The sequence below is a fragment of the Malania oleifera genome, chromosome 5 (assembly GCF_029873635.1).
Source record: "Malania oleifera isolate guangnan ecotype guangnan chromosome 5, ASM2987363v1, whole genome shotgun sequence".
NCBI lineage: Eukaryota > Viridiplantae > Streptophyta > Magnoliopsida > Santalales > Ximeniaceae > Malania > Malania oleifera.
In genome coordinates this window covers 65,238,102-65,254,091 of record NC_080421.1, presented here as the reverse complement: position 1 = coordinate 65,254,091, position 15,990 = coordinate 65,238,102, and the positions used below count along the sequence as shown (strand labels likewise).

The 15,990-nt window shown below is 37.6% G+C and overlaps 1 protein-coding gene and 1 non-coding gene across 2 annotated transcripts in view; both read left to right on the top strand.

The window, feature by feature from the left end:
- Positions 1–15,990, top strand: part of LOC131155564 (linoleate 9S-lipoxygenase 6-like) — a 102,721-nt gene that overhangs the window by 48,949 nt on the left and 37,782 nt on the right. The gene's annotated exons all lie outside the window — the stretch shown is intronic.
- Positions 14,192–14,297, top strand: LOC131156835 (small nucleolar RNA R71). The gene has a single exon (XR_009137105.1). It is a non-coding gene; the product is annotated as a small nucleolar RNA R71 (small nucleolar RNA).

The following is a 15,990-nucleotide window of genomic DNA, read 5'->3' as shown; positions in this document are numbered from 1 at the left end:
AGTTATAATGCTATCAATGTCATATGCCTATACGAGGCAAAGAGGTCGAAATTGTGAGCATTAGACTATGAGCTATCTTATTTTTCTATTCATCAGGGATTGGATCAATTTGTGTATAATGGATGAAATCCATTCCTTTATGAAATGTTACTAATATGTACAGCATGTGTGTTTTTTCCATTAAGAAAATCCACTCATTAGGGGGAGAAAAACCAAGAAAGCTATTTTGTATAAGGATTTGGTTCTAGTTTATGGTGGGATTGATCTTACACTAGAAAAGGTAGATTACAAGATTCGAAGCATAGAAAACAAAGCCAAATGTATATATCTCGAAAGGATGCCATAAAAGGCATATTGTTTCTCTACTAAAATCATAAAGAGAAGGGAGTCAAATTATATTGAGATTAAGATATTCATATTGGAATTAGATATTAGAGAAATAGGAAACTTCATGGATTGAAACTAATACCTTGAAAATTTATTTGATCTTTCTATAATTTTGTTTATGGAATGAATAATGGATTATCATTTCTTGAATCTCCATAGAAAATCAGTGAGATTTCTATAGTTTTTGGATCTTGAGTGTATTGGTTTGATGGCCCTAGGGTGAGCATGTAAATAATAAGGAGGAGAGGAGAGATGATTTTGGGTCTTGATAAAAAATTTGCAAGGATATTTTTCCTACTTTGGATATGCTTTGCTTTGAAATCTCACTGGGAGAATCAGTTTGCCCATCTGAGAAGTTATGAGTGTCGTAGGACTTTTTGCTTGAATTGGATCATTTTGGGGCAGGATGGCATATCCAATTCTATATAGAAATTATCCTAGGAGATAAACCTAGAATTTTGTGTTCCCTTTTTTTCTTCCAAAACTTCTTTGAAAGTAGAATGATAATGTTTCTTTGTTGGCTTTAGAGCACCACTCTTGCATCCACACAACTTTTTCCTTGAATTTCTTCAAACAAACAAGCCCCCCACTATTTAGCACTAGCATATGTTTGCAGGATCTTGGTTCCTCCATATGGTATTTGGAGATTGGGCAGATTCTTAGCAATTTTCTTGAGTTTTAATAGCCCTGGTGTGGGTTGAGCTCCATGGTAGATGATTCTTTCCTAAGAGAGATTCTAGAGTAGATCTAAGTGGGTCCATATATAGGATGAAAGATGACATATAATTATTAATTTTTAGTATTTTTGGATTTGTTTTACCTATTCTAATTCATCTAAAAAGTGCTCTAGTTGGGAGGCAACGCGAGGTTAGAGAGAATAGTGTCCATCAAATATAGCCATTCCAAGGACTTCAAATGGGGGCTACCCAATCACCATTTTTTCTCTAATAGAGTGATCCCATATTGTTTTTCCAAAGAATGAAAATGCTTTAGCAATTCTTGATGTTGTTTAGTATTTGTTAGCATTAGGTTTTAAGAACTCATTTGGGTTGCCAACACTTGGTGACCATTTTGAAATCAAACAAGTGTAGACTACCAAACCATTGGTTCATCTAAGTTACCTTTTTATTTTTGAAAACATAGTCACTGGCCTCTACATTTTTGCTTCCCTTTTGATTGTTCATTTAAAAAAAAATGTTCAACCCTTACCCTTTTGAAAAGGCTTTTGTAGGACTTGTGTAGAGGATTAATCCTCATGAAAGTATTACAACTTTAATATCTTATCAAAATGGAAGTACGACACATGCAAATTAACAAACAATGAAGAAGAAATAGAGAAGAGAGGAAGGAGGGATTTAGGTCTTTTTTGTTTGATATGGCTAATATACAAGGTACACTGCCTACGTATCCCCAATAGAGGAATCAAGTCATCTTTAGTTCCCCAAAAAAATTGAATTTAAGTTTAAAATGCTTTTTTTTTTTTATGAAAACCATTTGAATTTGCACGATTTGTTTCTATATTACGAAAACCATGAAGCCCAACTTAAAGTCTCTTGAATTATCTTCTAGAAAAGAGGATTTTTAATCCATTTAACAACTTCATCATGAATGGTTCATTAAAAAGTTAAATTCTTAAACGTCATTTTGGTTTATTTAAGGAGAAAACCATAAAAAATCATTTTAAAGAAGTGTGGATTTTTGGAAAGAAAACAGCCAACTTGACTTGACCATCATTTGAAAAGATTAGAGAACACCCAAATGTTGATTTGAGGATGTATAACACCAAATAACCCAAAATATTTGCAAAATACATGAAAGCTTTTATAGAACTCATAAAAATTCATTTCTTTTTAATGGAAAAGTGATTTTATTTAGAGAAACCATAAACACTCTAAAGAAAATATCAATCAATGTGCTTTACCATGTGGAGAAGCATTAATATACATGAAATCCAAAAGGAAATTGAAAGAGAATGCAGAACGTGCACTCTCAAGAGTTGGTGATCGACCACTTGTAGGGGCTAGTTGGCCTCCTATAGCCAACGATTACATTTTCAAATGAAGGAGAAGCCAGTCGAATACCTGCATAGGTTGATTGACTGCCTAAACATGAACTTCAATGCAAACAAGAACTCCACTATGCTTTTTCCTATGCAATCATGATAGAAACATGTTCTACAACATCTAAGATACATTTTTGACATAGGAAAGTAAAGAAATCATGCGTTACAAATCATATGATTCAAGAAAACATAATCATGCTTCAACATGCCAAAATTAATATAATGAATGGAAATGAATGAAGTAATGGATTTGGCACTAACATTTTTAAATTGTTGACGCGCAGTGGTTTTAATCTTCTAATCAACAAAACAAATCACACAAAGAACATTCACAAAAAAATAGAGATGAGAGATTTTACATGGTTCGGCAAGGTTGCCTATGTCCATGAAGCATGCACCTAGAGAAAAATCCACTATGAAATGATGTCAGCACAAGATCTAATCAGTCTCTCCCCAATCCCAGATCCCTTGTATAGCCCTTCACCACTGAACCCGTAGAAGAAAAATTCTTCCTAGAGAGAACCCCTCTCTAGCTCTCTTTGCACAAAATGACAAGCAATCTCTATATTTTTCCACGACTTACAAACATATATATGAGACCACACAACCGTTGGATTTAGAGACGATCCAACGGCTGTGATAAAAGCCACAATAAATAAATAAAAATAAACATATTTTTTAACAATCTCCAGCTTGGCTTTTAATCACAGCCAAGCATAACTTTCCATCCCCACATTCTAGGATGCTCTGTCAGCAATCAACAAGAGACTACATTAACTAAGTCTAGACAGTGCTTGAACTTAGCTAACGTAACAGGCTTCGTGAGCATATCTGCAACATTCCCATTTGTGTGGATTTTCAATAACTAGAACTTACCATTTTAAACCCAACCTCTAACTGCATGGTACCACACATCAATATGCTTCGTGCGAGAATGGTAGACCTAATTCCTTGCCAAGTGGATCCCACTCTAACTATCACAGAATACGTGTAACCTATCCTGCATAACACCAAGTTCCTGAATCAGTACAGTCAACCACAAAGACTCCTTACATGCCTCTGCCAAAGCTATGTATTTAGCTTCGAAAAAGTTGTAGTAGGTTGCAACATGGTCTTCCAACTAATGGAACCACCAGCCATGGTAAAAATGAAGCCAAAAGTAGATCTCCTTTTATCCAAATCACTTGCATAATTGGAGTCCACATCACCCTAAACATTACAATCATCAATACTTTCAAAAAGGGTACCATAATCAGAAGTGCCACGCAAACATATGAAAATCCATTTCACTGCATTCCAATGCATTTTACCTGGATTAGCCATGTATTTGCTTACCAAACTAACTGCATATGACAAGTCTAGTCTACTACATACGATAGCATACATTAGACTCCCTACTGCACTGGCATAAGGCACACTAGCCATATCCAACTTATCCTCATTAGTAGAAGGACACAGTTCAGCAGACAACTGAAAATGAGCAGCTAGAGGTGTACTTACCGGTTTAGCCTTATCCATGTTAAACCTTTCCAACACCTTCTCAATATACTTATCCTGTGACAACCACAGCTTCTTCTATTGTCTGTCCCTCCTGATTTCCATGCGAAGGATCTTTTTAGCTGCACCAAGATCCTTCATCTCAAACTCATCCTATAACCTGGCTTTCAACACATTGAACCCATCAGTGCTGTTAGAGGCAATCAACATGTCATCCACATATAGCATAAGGATCACATATACCCCACTGTTAAGCAATCTGAATTAAATGCAATTGTCATAACTACTTCTAACATACCTAATCCTCAACATATAAGAATCAAACCTCTTATATCATTGCCTAGGGGATTGCTTTAAACCATAAAGAGACCAATTCAACTTACATACTAGGTGCTCTTTACCTTGTTCCACAAACCCCTTCAGTTGCTCCATAAAGATATCTTCCTCCAACTCACCATGAAGGAAAGATGTTTTTACATCCATCTGTTTCAGATCTAAATCATGCATGGCAACCAATGCTAACAAGGATCTAATGCTTAGCAACAGGAGAAAAGATTTCATTATAATCTATACCTTCTTCCTGTTTGTATCCTTTGCTACTAACCTAGCCTTATATTTTATCCCTTCTGATTTTGAAGTAGGTTCTTTCTTCCTAAAAACCCACTTACAACCAATCAGCTTCCTGTCCTTGGGCTTCTAAACCAACACTCAAGTGTCATTCTTATGAAGAGACTCCATCTCCTCAACCATGGTTCCAAGCCAACTATCTCGTTCAGAACTCTGAACTGCTTCTTGAAAATCAGAAAGATCTCCACTACTAGTAATCAAAGAAAATGCAATTAAGTCCTTAAACTCATACCTGACCAGAGGCTTAACATTCCTCCTTTCTCTGTCGGTGGCTAGCCCTATAGGCTTATGTTTATCACATATCTGAGGAATTTCTTGATGAACTTTAGCCTATCTCATTATATCCTGCCTGTCTCACTGCATCCTCTGCATTAGAATCAACAACAGTGGTCTTAGTATTTCCCATATCTGAATTCTGAATCTTGTCCAGCTCCACTTGAATAGGTACTCCCGCTGAATCAGACTCCACCTTCTTATTAGCATTCTCCTCTAACATGGCTTCCTAATCGAAGACCACATCCCTGCTAATGATCACCTTCAGTGCTATAGGGTCCCATAACTGGTATCCCTTCACTTCTTCTTGGAAACCAAGAAACATGCACGGTTTGGACTTAGAGTCCAACTTTGATCTATCTTGTTCCTGCACATGCACATACGATGGACAACCAAATATTCTCAACACAAAGTAATCTACTGCCTTACCTATCCATACCTCCTCAGGAACCTTTGCGTCAATAGCTACAAAAGGATACCTGTTTACTAGGTAGCATGCTATACTCACTGCTTCTGCCCAGAATGACTTAGGCAAATTAGCTTGAATCCTCATACACCTTGCCCTCTCTAGTAATGTTCTGTTCATCTTTTTAGCCACCCCATTCTGCTATAGCCTATGTGGAACTGTATAGTGCCTAGTGATCCCCTCTTCCTTACAAAAATCAATGAACTAGTTGTTTTTGTACTCCAATCCATTGTCAGATCTCAGAAACTTCACATGTTTCCCTATTTGCTTCTCTACTTGAGTTTTCCATTCCCTGAACTTACTAAATACCTAACTCTTGTGCTTTAGAAAATACACCCAGACTTTCTTGGAAAAATCATCAATAAATGAGAAAAAAATAAATAGCATCACTATAAGACTGTACTTGTACTGAACCCCACACATCTGAATGAATGTACTCCAGCACCTCCTTGCTCGTATGCTTTCCTATTCTGAAACTCACCCTGCGCTATTTACCAAACAAACAGTATTTACAAAACTTAAGCTCTTACAATAAAAATTATCTCCCAGTAAGTTTTGCTTGTGCAGCTCCTGCAAACCATGCTCACTCATGTGACCCAGCCTCATATGCCACAAAGTAGTATCATTTGTATCTGTATCTAAAGAGGTACTAGTTGTAGCTCCTCCTGTCACCGTGGTACCCATCAGAGTGTACAAATTGTTCCTCAAATAACCCTTCATTACTACCAATGAACCTCTAGCCACTTTTAGCACACCATCCCTAGCTGAAAAAGAGAAACCATTACTATCCAAAAAGCCCAAGGAAATCAAATTCTTTTTCAGATCTGGAACATGCCTCAAATCCCTTATGGTTCTAACCACACCATCAAACATCCTAATTCTAACGGTTCCAATACCAAGAATATCACAGGAAGCATCATTAATCAACCCTATCCCTCCAGAGATTGGTTCATAGGAGTCAAACCAATCCATACAAACACATATGATATGAGCACACTGAATCCAAAGTCTAAGTATCGGCTAAGTAGCTGGAACTTGTAGTAATAGCCAAAAGATCGCCATCAAAAACTGATGAACTTCTCTCCACAATAATAGCCTGCTCAATCTTCTTCCTATTATTTTCCTGTAAATCTCTTTTCCTCCTTAGACAGCCCTTCTTCATATGCCCTTCTTTCCCATAATAAAAACAACCACTCCTCCAGTTCCCACTCTTACCCCTGGACTTGGATTAAGATTTCCCTCGATTCCAATTACTCCTACTAGAACTCCTGCCCTGCTGTTGGCTAGACTCACCCTTAGCCACTAACTCTTCTCCATGTCCTGGATGATCTAGTTTGTAAAAATTCTCACCCCCTGGAATGGTAGTAGTCACCTCATCAACTGTAAAAGTCTCCTTACCTAGTAGTAGTGTGCTTTTCAAAGTATCAAGTGAACTGGGAAGCGAATACAACAGAATCGGTGTTTTATCTTCCTTTTCAATTTTTACCTCAATACTCAGCAACTGCGTGATTATCTTATTGAAATAATTAAGTTGGTTTCTGACTTTTGTGCCCTTAGTCATCCTCAACTGATACAACTGTTTCTTCAAATACAGTCTATTAACTAGGAACTTAGACATATAAATATTCTCCAATTTTTTTCCAAAGCTCAGCTGGTGATGTTTCATTCAACACACTATATGTAATTTTTGGAGCTATACTTAAGCAAATGGTACTTACTGCTTTCATTTCCAACTCCTCCCACAGATCATCTGACATGGTCTCTGGCTTCTTGTCTTTCCTATATAGTGCTTTAATCAGTCACTGTTGGACCAATACATCCTTCACAGTGCTTTGCCACAGATTGAAATTATTTTTCCTATTAAAGGGCTCCACCTCAAACTTGGCGGTTGAAGTACTAGCCATTAAAAAACAAAAATTCTCTCCTCTGACGTCAGCAGTGACATCAACACTTGTCAGGATGATGTCAATAACGGCGCCTACATTAGTGCCTCGACCCGTGCTCCGACCCGATATTGAATCCGGGTCTATCACCCAATTCTGGCACTGTTCTTCATCCGCAAAAAAAAAAAAATTTCTTTCGAATTTTTTTTTTCACACCTTCAATTGAAAAATGATCCTCCTTTAATAGAAAATTTTCAGAATAATTTTTTGACACCTGATCTGAATCTTCGCGTACCTCAATCCAATCTGAACAAACCGCTCTAATCTTAAGCACTCTTATGGAAAAACTTCAAATCCAAAAAATTTATTTCAATCAAATCTGATTTATCATATCTGCATCCCATTGAAACCTTGCTCTAATTCCACTTGTTGACACGCAGTGATTTTAATCTTCCGATCAATAAAATAAATCACACAAAGAACATTGGCAGAAAAATGGAGACAAGAAATTGTACGTGGTTCGGCAAGGTTGCCTACGTCCACAGAGTGTGCACTTGGAGAAAAATTCACTATGAAACGATAAATGTACAAGACTTGATCAGTCTCTCCCCGATCCCAGATCCCCTGTACACCCCTTCACCATTGAACCCGTTGAAAAAAAATTTTTCCTAGGGTGAACCCCTCTCCAGCCCTCTTTGCACAAAATGACAAGCAATCCCTATATTTTTCACATGGCTTACAAACATATATATGACACCACACAACCGTTGGATTTAGAGACGATCCAACGACTACAATAAAAGCCATAATAAATAAATAAAAATAAACATATTTTTTAACATAAGTAATAACCATATATAGATCAAGTGGAAGACCCCTCACTTCGAATCACACCCCTAAAGTCCCTTTCAAAAGAAAAGGATTATAGCTTCTCCTCTTTCTTTCTTTTTTTTTTTCATTCAAATGAAAGTCCCTTTAAAACCTACAAATTTGTCTTAAAATCCTAACCTTGACCCCACATGGGCATGCCCTAAAGTCTTCTACTAGAGGTTCTTTTATAGACCTTCAATGGAAGAGAGGGAAAAACCTTTTCAAATTTGAATTTAAAAAATTCAAATTTGAAAATAACTACCTCCCATTAATGGCCAATGTCGAAGGTAGGCATATAACATTAATAAAAGACATGGCAAGCCTAAGATATCTAGCCAATTACATGCAAACAAATCAAAAAACAAAATATTAGTTGGGCCAATTGACTACCTTTAGAGGCCCGTCAACCACCTATGGGTGGTGCCAAAACAAGGAAAGGAAAGGAAGGTTGGTCAACTGCCTCAAGAGGTTGGTCAACTGCCTCAAGAGTTATAAATTGTTTGCTAAAAAAATGACTACCAATAGTATGCTTTGAGAAGATAATAATATGATCAATACACGCGCGCACGCACACACACACACACACACGTACACACACACACACACACACACACACACACACACACACACACATATATATATATATATATATATATATATATATATATATATATCAAAGAATTTTGGATAATTGTCTTAAAGATTCTTACCATCACTTTCTAAGCATATGATGGAGTGTTTAAACCAAAGGGCATCACATTCCATTGATAGTGATGATTGGGTATACTAATAGTTGTTTTGAGCCTATCTTCTAGATGACTTCCAAGCTCCTAGAAACATACCATAGATCAAACTTAGAGAAAACATTGGCATGTGATAGTTGCTTAATAGAACATGTTTTTGGGGAATAGGGAACTTGTCATCTATAAGGAAGTGATTAAAAGGCTAGTAATTGATAGCCAATCTTAGTTTTCTCTAAACTTGCTCTGCAATTTTGTTGACATAGAAAGCTTCATCTGCTTATGATGATGAGGTTTCTTCTATTAATTCTTCTTCTCAGAGTTGCATACATTCTTCCTTTGCCACTAAATAATGGGTTTGGTTTAACCCCTATATGGCTAGCCTTTATGGGATTTATATCTTTTTTCCTCTTAAAAGAACGTGGTAGGCTCGCCAAGGCTTTGGTTCTTAACTACCAAAGATAAAATTTATAAACCTAACTACTCCCAAGTTCAGTAGAACAATGAGTAAGTCGGGTTTCAATCCTCAGGCACAACAATGGAGTAGTTTACCAAATAAATCTAATTTACTATGCTAGAACAAGAAGAAAAGATTGAATTTGGGTTTTCTATTTAAACTATGAAAGTGATTAAAATTGAATTAAACTTCTTATAGAAAAGAAATTCCTGGGTTATGAATCCACCTTAAGCTATTAGTTTGCAATAATTAGGTTTGGTCAATTATCCATACTAGGGTTTCAAGGTCAAGTAATCCGCTCAAGTAGCATAGCATAGTTGGGTTCGCAACAATCATCCGGAGCACAATCAAGAGAACGGGGTATACCCTATCTAGCAAACACAAATCTTTCTAGCAAACGCACCCTACTATGCACAATTGATTGAATCCTAGCTATGTTGTTCTAGCCTAGGATTTCATCACAACCAGAGAATCGAATGGATTAGCTACTCATTGTGCATGAAATCAAACATAAATACAAGGTAATGAAGAAAAAAATTGAAAGCAAACTTTTATTGAAATTCAGAATTGAAACAAAGTAGAAATGAAAATACAATTGAACTTGCAATTCAAAATTAAACAAAGCAATGTAAATTGACGATTAAAAGAAAACTATTCTAAACGGCACCAAAAGGAACTCGAGGGAACTCAAGGGAGCCTTGGAGAACCAAAAGGAAACCCGTAATCATACCCCTTAGGGTTTACACACGATCAAATTCAAATCAAGAAAGATTCACCCAAATTCTAACGCAACAGATTTCTGAACTTGATAGAAGTCGACCTAGTTGCACTCCAAGTTCTCCTTGTAGCACCGTGGTCGACACCTTCTAGAAAATCTTCAATTACTTCTTTGTTTAATTGATGGCATCATTGACCAGGTCGCACGTCCAAGGTCTCCTGGTCGTACCCTAGTTGAAGCATTCTGGAAAATCTTCATTTAGCTACACTTTGGAGTCTTCTAGCTAGACATGGTCGCCCCTTGTGATTGCTTGGTCGCACCACCTAGTCGATCAGGGTCATGCTACTGTAGTTGAATCTAGGCCTTGGAGACCTTGTCGAGCACTTGGTCAAGCCTTGTGCTTCCACATTGTTGCATTGACTCCTTGCACTACTTAACTCTTTGATTTAAGCTCTGATTTCCTGAAACATGAAACATACCACGTGTAACTCTGAATAATGATAAAAAGTGATAATTACATAGTAAATACAGAAATCACATAGGTAAATGGGGGCCTAATTAAGCATATTTTAGGAACACATCACAACCCCCAACTTACACTTTGCTAGTCCTTAAGAAAAGAAAAACTAAGAAAAACCTACAAAAAAGAAACAAATTCCTAACTACCTCCTCTTTCGTGGGAAGCACAATTGCCTTTACCGTATGCAATAAGGCTTTAAACCCCTAGGTGGCTTGAGTGGATGATTTATAGTCTCGTGAGGGTTTCTAGGGTGATACCCACAAACACCTATCTCAGTGAACGTCAATTAAACTCAAACAAGTAACACACCCATACTACTTCACATACCGACATATAGCATCATTACAAACATGCCTCTCTACAAATAACTCCATTATAAAGACAACTTCAAAGGAAATCACCCATACATGCCTCCGCAAGATATACCCATTAAGATATCATAACCCTTAAAGAATCAATCAGAAATTTAACATCATCATATCAATATAAGTATAAACAAGTATCGTCACAAGGCACAATGTAAAATGAATGACTCATTTCACTCAGATAATCCTCATACACCTACCAAATGGTTTTCTTGACTTAGCCTCACTGGTATACTCTCAAAAACACTCATGAAAATAGGGTCACTCTCGTATGTGAGGAAAAACATGCATGATCAAACATCTCACATACATTGAAGAACCGACGAATAAAATGGACTGAACTAGTCTCGGGAGAATGGAATCCAACCTAATATCGAGGTGTCGAGTCCTTCACCCTAACACCTTCTTACCTACTCGCCACATCCTACCAAGAACACCCTAGATCGATAATTTATAAACCACACGTAGATCCATTCATATGCATCGGAACACTCGAAGAAACTTGATACTTGCACGAATGTGGTGTGTTGTGTCCCTAGCTTGGCCATTCTATTTTCATCAACTTTCTCTTCTTTATTTTGTTTTTGGAGCAGACATCTATATTTTTTCATTTTCTCTTTTTCTTTCTTTTCTGCTCATCAATTTTATTTGCTTTGTTTTTCTTTTTCATGGCCACCAAGGATAATCAATAACACTTTATATTGCCTTCATGCCACCGATAGGGGACTAAAATTGGAAAGAGAGTTCATGAATTATGCTCATCTTTACGAGGTGGCTTAATATTCTCGTATTGAGTAGGCTATAAGATCTAGGTTTATATCTCTCCACTAGACATCACCTTTAGGCTAACAAATGCAGATATAGAGACTAGCATGAAAAGAGTATCCTAATAAGAATGGCTGAGTTTCGTGAACTCAGAGTGTTTATGTAACTAACTCCCACAAAAAATGAAAGGCTCAACAAAATCCTCACAATGTGTCATAGTCGCCATAGTTTTTCTCTCAGTGCTCACAAGGAAATCTAAGTGAAACAAATCATGTGTAAGTGTGACTAAGCCTTGTAATATACTATGTAAATAACAACATTAAAACTAATGAACTAACAATTAACTCTCATCAAATTTCCAAACAAGAATATTGACTACACCAGATGAAAGTATGCATGAACAACTCACTTCATTGCTAGTGATCATAATAAAGCCATTTAACAGATATATCATGAAGTTGTAACAAAACTGCTACATAAAACTATGTAAAGGGCATAGATTGTGTTAACATGGATTACTGCATATGGTGTTTACTGAAATTTAAAAAATATGTCATATATGTGCCCTATATGCAACATATAGTGTCTTCCTAACCCTACAACCCCCAACTTAAGACTTCAATGTCCCCACTAAAGTAAAGAAAGAAAACATCTAGAAGGTAGGTGAGGGAAGCACTACATGGTGATGAGAGAAAAACTAGTGTACTTGCACAAGAATGCACCCAGCATAAAACCAAAATACAAGAAAAAAATATTAGTACATAAGGCACACAAACAAAAAGACAGTCAAATCATAGATTGGGGCCATGTTCAAATCAATTTTAACACTCTCGACCAGGTTGCACCATATTGGGGCTGGTCGAACCCATGGTCAACCCTCAACTTAGTGTGGAAAGTGGATTGTTGACCAGGTCACGCCGGAGTGGAGTGCTAGTCACGCCATGGTTGACTTCTTTTGGAATTCGATGGTCAACAAGAACACATAGACTCAACCAGGTCGCACCTGGTAGAGGTGATGGTTACGCGATGGTCAACCCATTCTGGAAAAGTTTGAAATTTTTTAGGTTTTAAGGGCCACAATGGTCGACATGTTCCCACCTATTGGACTTTCTAGTCGAGCCCTAGTTTACCTATTCTATGAAGAAACCAACATTTCCCTAATTAAAGACCATGAGAGATGGACATGGTCGCACCTAGGGAAGCCCTAGTCGCACCTTCGACTAAGACACAAAACTAAGACCTAATCTAAGGACTCTAGACTCTAACATACCCTACAATGTACAACTTAAAGACTCAAAGATTTAGGAAAAGAAGAAAAACAAGTGGGTTGCCTCCCAAAAATTAACGCCTATATGAGCATATTTTTTCTGTTTTTGCCTAAATGTGTCCTTCATCGACTCTACGTTGGCTTCTTTCTTAGACTTGGAGTTTAAGTGAAGAGCTGCAAGATATGCTACTACAGAGATATAATGGGGCAATGTGCCTTCATCAAAGGAGGCGAACATCATAGGATCACTCACCAGATTAGAGGAAGAAGGGTTACATGGTTCAACTATGGGATCAACCCTCATCTTCTCCTTACCCTTACCTAAGTCCAACTTCTCCCCGACCGTGTTGTCTACCTCCCTGCCACTCCTAAGGATGGTCATGGTTTGGGCTTGTTCATGGTAAGTTGAATGACTAGAAGTCGGCTCACTCTCTACCCCATATTGGCTTTTTGGGTTGACGAGGGGCTGACTTGGCAACTTGCCCTCATCCTGTCTACTCAAGGATGTAGCTAGTTGGCCCAAGTTGCCTCTAGCTTTGCTATGGACTGAGAGTGGGAGTGAAGTAATTTTTGATTGACCTGATGATCAGCCTTGATACCTATAAAGGCTTTTAACACTGTCTCCTAAATAGAACAATCATATTGAGGCTACTGAGGAGGTGGTGGTTGATAAGTTTGGTGACAGGGTGCAGACATGGGAGGATTTTTCTTATTTGAATTTTGAAATGGTTAAGGAGGTGGGGCATTTGGTGATTGTTGAGGTTTTGGGGCTGAAAAACCCAAAGCTTGTGGCCTCCAGGAGAAGTTAGGATTCCAACTCCACCTAGGATTATACTATTAGAATACGAATCATTGGTTGGCATATCGTACCAAATTATGGGTGACCTTAACTTCCTCCTGCACAAACTCAGGTGTGGGAGGTGCATGGGGGCAAGTGTAGCAGGTATGACATGGATCAGAGCAAATGGTGCACAACTTTGCACATGCTACCAGCTAAGGTGGTTGTCCTAAGGACAAGACCTGCTCAAGTTTCTTAACAATGGTGTGCAGATTGGGTGTGAGGTCATGGCCCGTTGCTAACTTCTAAACTCCCTTAGAATGGGAAGAAGAAGGTTGGGAAGGTCTATGAGTAGCAACAATATGTTGCTAAGAATTCTCAGCAAGGGTCTCAAAAAGAGTCCAAGCCTCATTCTCATGCTTTGTAAGGAAAGTACCTCGATAGGATGCGACGACCATGGATCAATCATGCTCATCTAACCACTCATAGAATGTTTGAATTAATTGCCACCTAGAGACTTGATGATGTGGGCATTTATGTACTAGGTCCCTAAAATGATCCCAAGACTTGAAAAATCGCTCACCATCTATCTGTGAAAAACTGGTGATAGACTTCCTAAGCTGGTTAGTCTTTCTGATGAGGAAGTATTTTTGAGAAATTTGTGTTGCATGGTGGCCCAGGTGGTCACCAAGAATACTTAACTTTGTCCTTAAGAGAAAATGGAAATAGCCTAATATGAAAAGCATCATCACCAAAATTGAATATACAGATGATGGAGCAAATTTCGAGAAACTCATCAAGATGCTTATAAGGATTTTCATTTGTATTCCCATAGAACTTGGGAAGCATCAAGATGGTTGAGGTATTGATTTCAAATTATGCTCCCTCAATATCTAGGAGCTGAATGCAAGATGGCGAGGTGTATGCTTTGGGAGTGAAATAGTCACTCAAAGGCTGAAGAGGCTGCTCCTCCACCACAGGTCGACGGGAAACAAGAAGGTCTGAGTTTTGATTTTGATTCTTGAAAGCCAGAACTGGTTGGCATTCGGCCATGGCTTTACAATCAGAGGACTAAGCTAACTCTGAACTTGAAGTGCATTTCCTAATTGACCAACGAGATCTCTCAATCTCGAGGTCTATAGGCACTAATTCAAGTTCCATAGATCTCAAACCCTACGTGCAATAAATCAAGTCAGAATGTCAAAACTTAAAATAACAAACAAAAATAAAAGAATGAAGAAAATAAAAATAAAATCTCGTAGTAAACTACACTAATTTCAGCTCACAATCGTAATTGAGTCCCTAGAAATGGCACCAAAATTTGGTAGGCTCACCAAGGCTTGGGTCCTTAACTACCAAAGATAAAACTTATAAACCTAACTACTCCCAAGTTCACTAGAATAGTGACTAAGTCGAGTGTCGATCCTCAGGGACTACAATGTAGCAGTTTACCAAATTAATTTAATTTACTATGCTGGAACAAGAAGAAAAAAATGAATTTGGGTTTTCTATTTAAACTACGAAAGCAATTAAAATTGAATTAAACTTCTTATGGAAAAACAATTCCCTAGTTATGAATCCACCTTGAGCTATTAATTTGCAATAACTAGGTTCGGTCAATTATCCATACTAGGGTTTCACGGTCAAGTAATCAACTCAAGTAGCATAGCGTAGCAGGATTCGCACCAATCGTCCATGATCAGGAGAACGGGGTATACCCTATCTAGCGAAAATGGATTCCTTTCCAATTAACTGAATCCTAGCTATATTGTTCTAGCCTAGGGTTTCATCACAACTAGAGAATCGAATGGATTAGCTACTTATTATGCATGAAATCAAACATAAATACAAGGTAATGAAGAATGCAATTGAAAGCATAACTTTAATTGAAATTCAGAATTGAAACAAAACAAGAATGAAAATACAATTGAACTTGCAATTTCGAAATTAAACAAAGCAATGTAAATTGACAATTAAAAGAAAACTATTCTAAATGGCACCAAAAGGAACTTGAGGGAACTCAAGGGAGCCTCGGAGAACCAAAAAAGAACCCCTAATCATCTGTTCAAAATTTTATTTTATAACCCATAGGGTTTACACACAATCAAATTCAAATCAAGAAACATTCACCAAAAATCTCGCACAGCAGATTTCTAAACTCGATAGAAGTTGACCTAGTCGCACTCCAAGTTCTCCTCATCGCGCCTTGGTCGACACCTTTTGGAAAATCTTCAATTACTTTTTTCTTCATTTAATGGCATCGTTGACCAAGTCGCACGTCCAAGGTCTCCTGGTCGTGCCCTCGTCGAAGCATT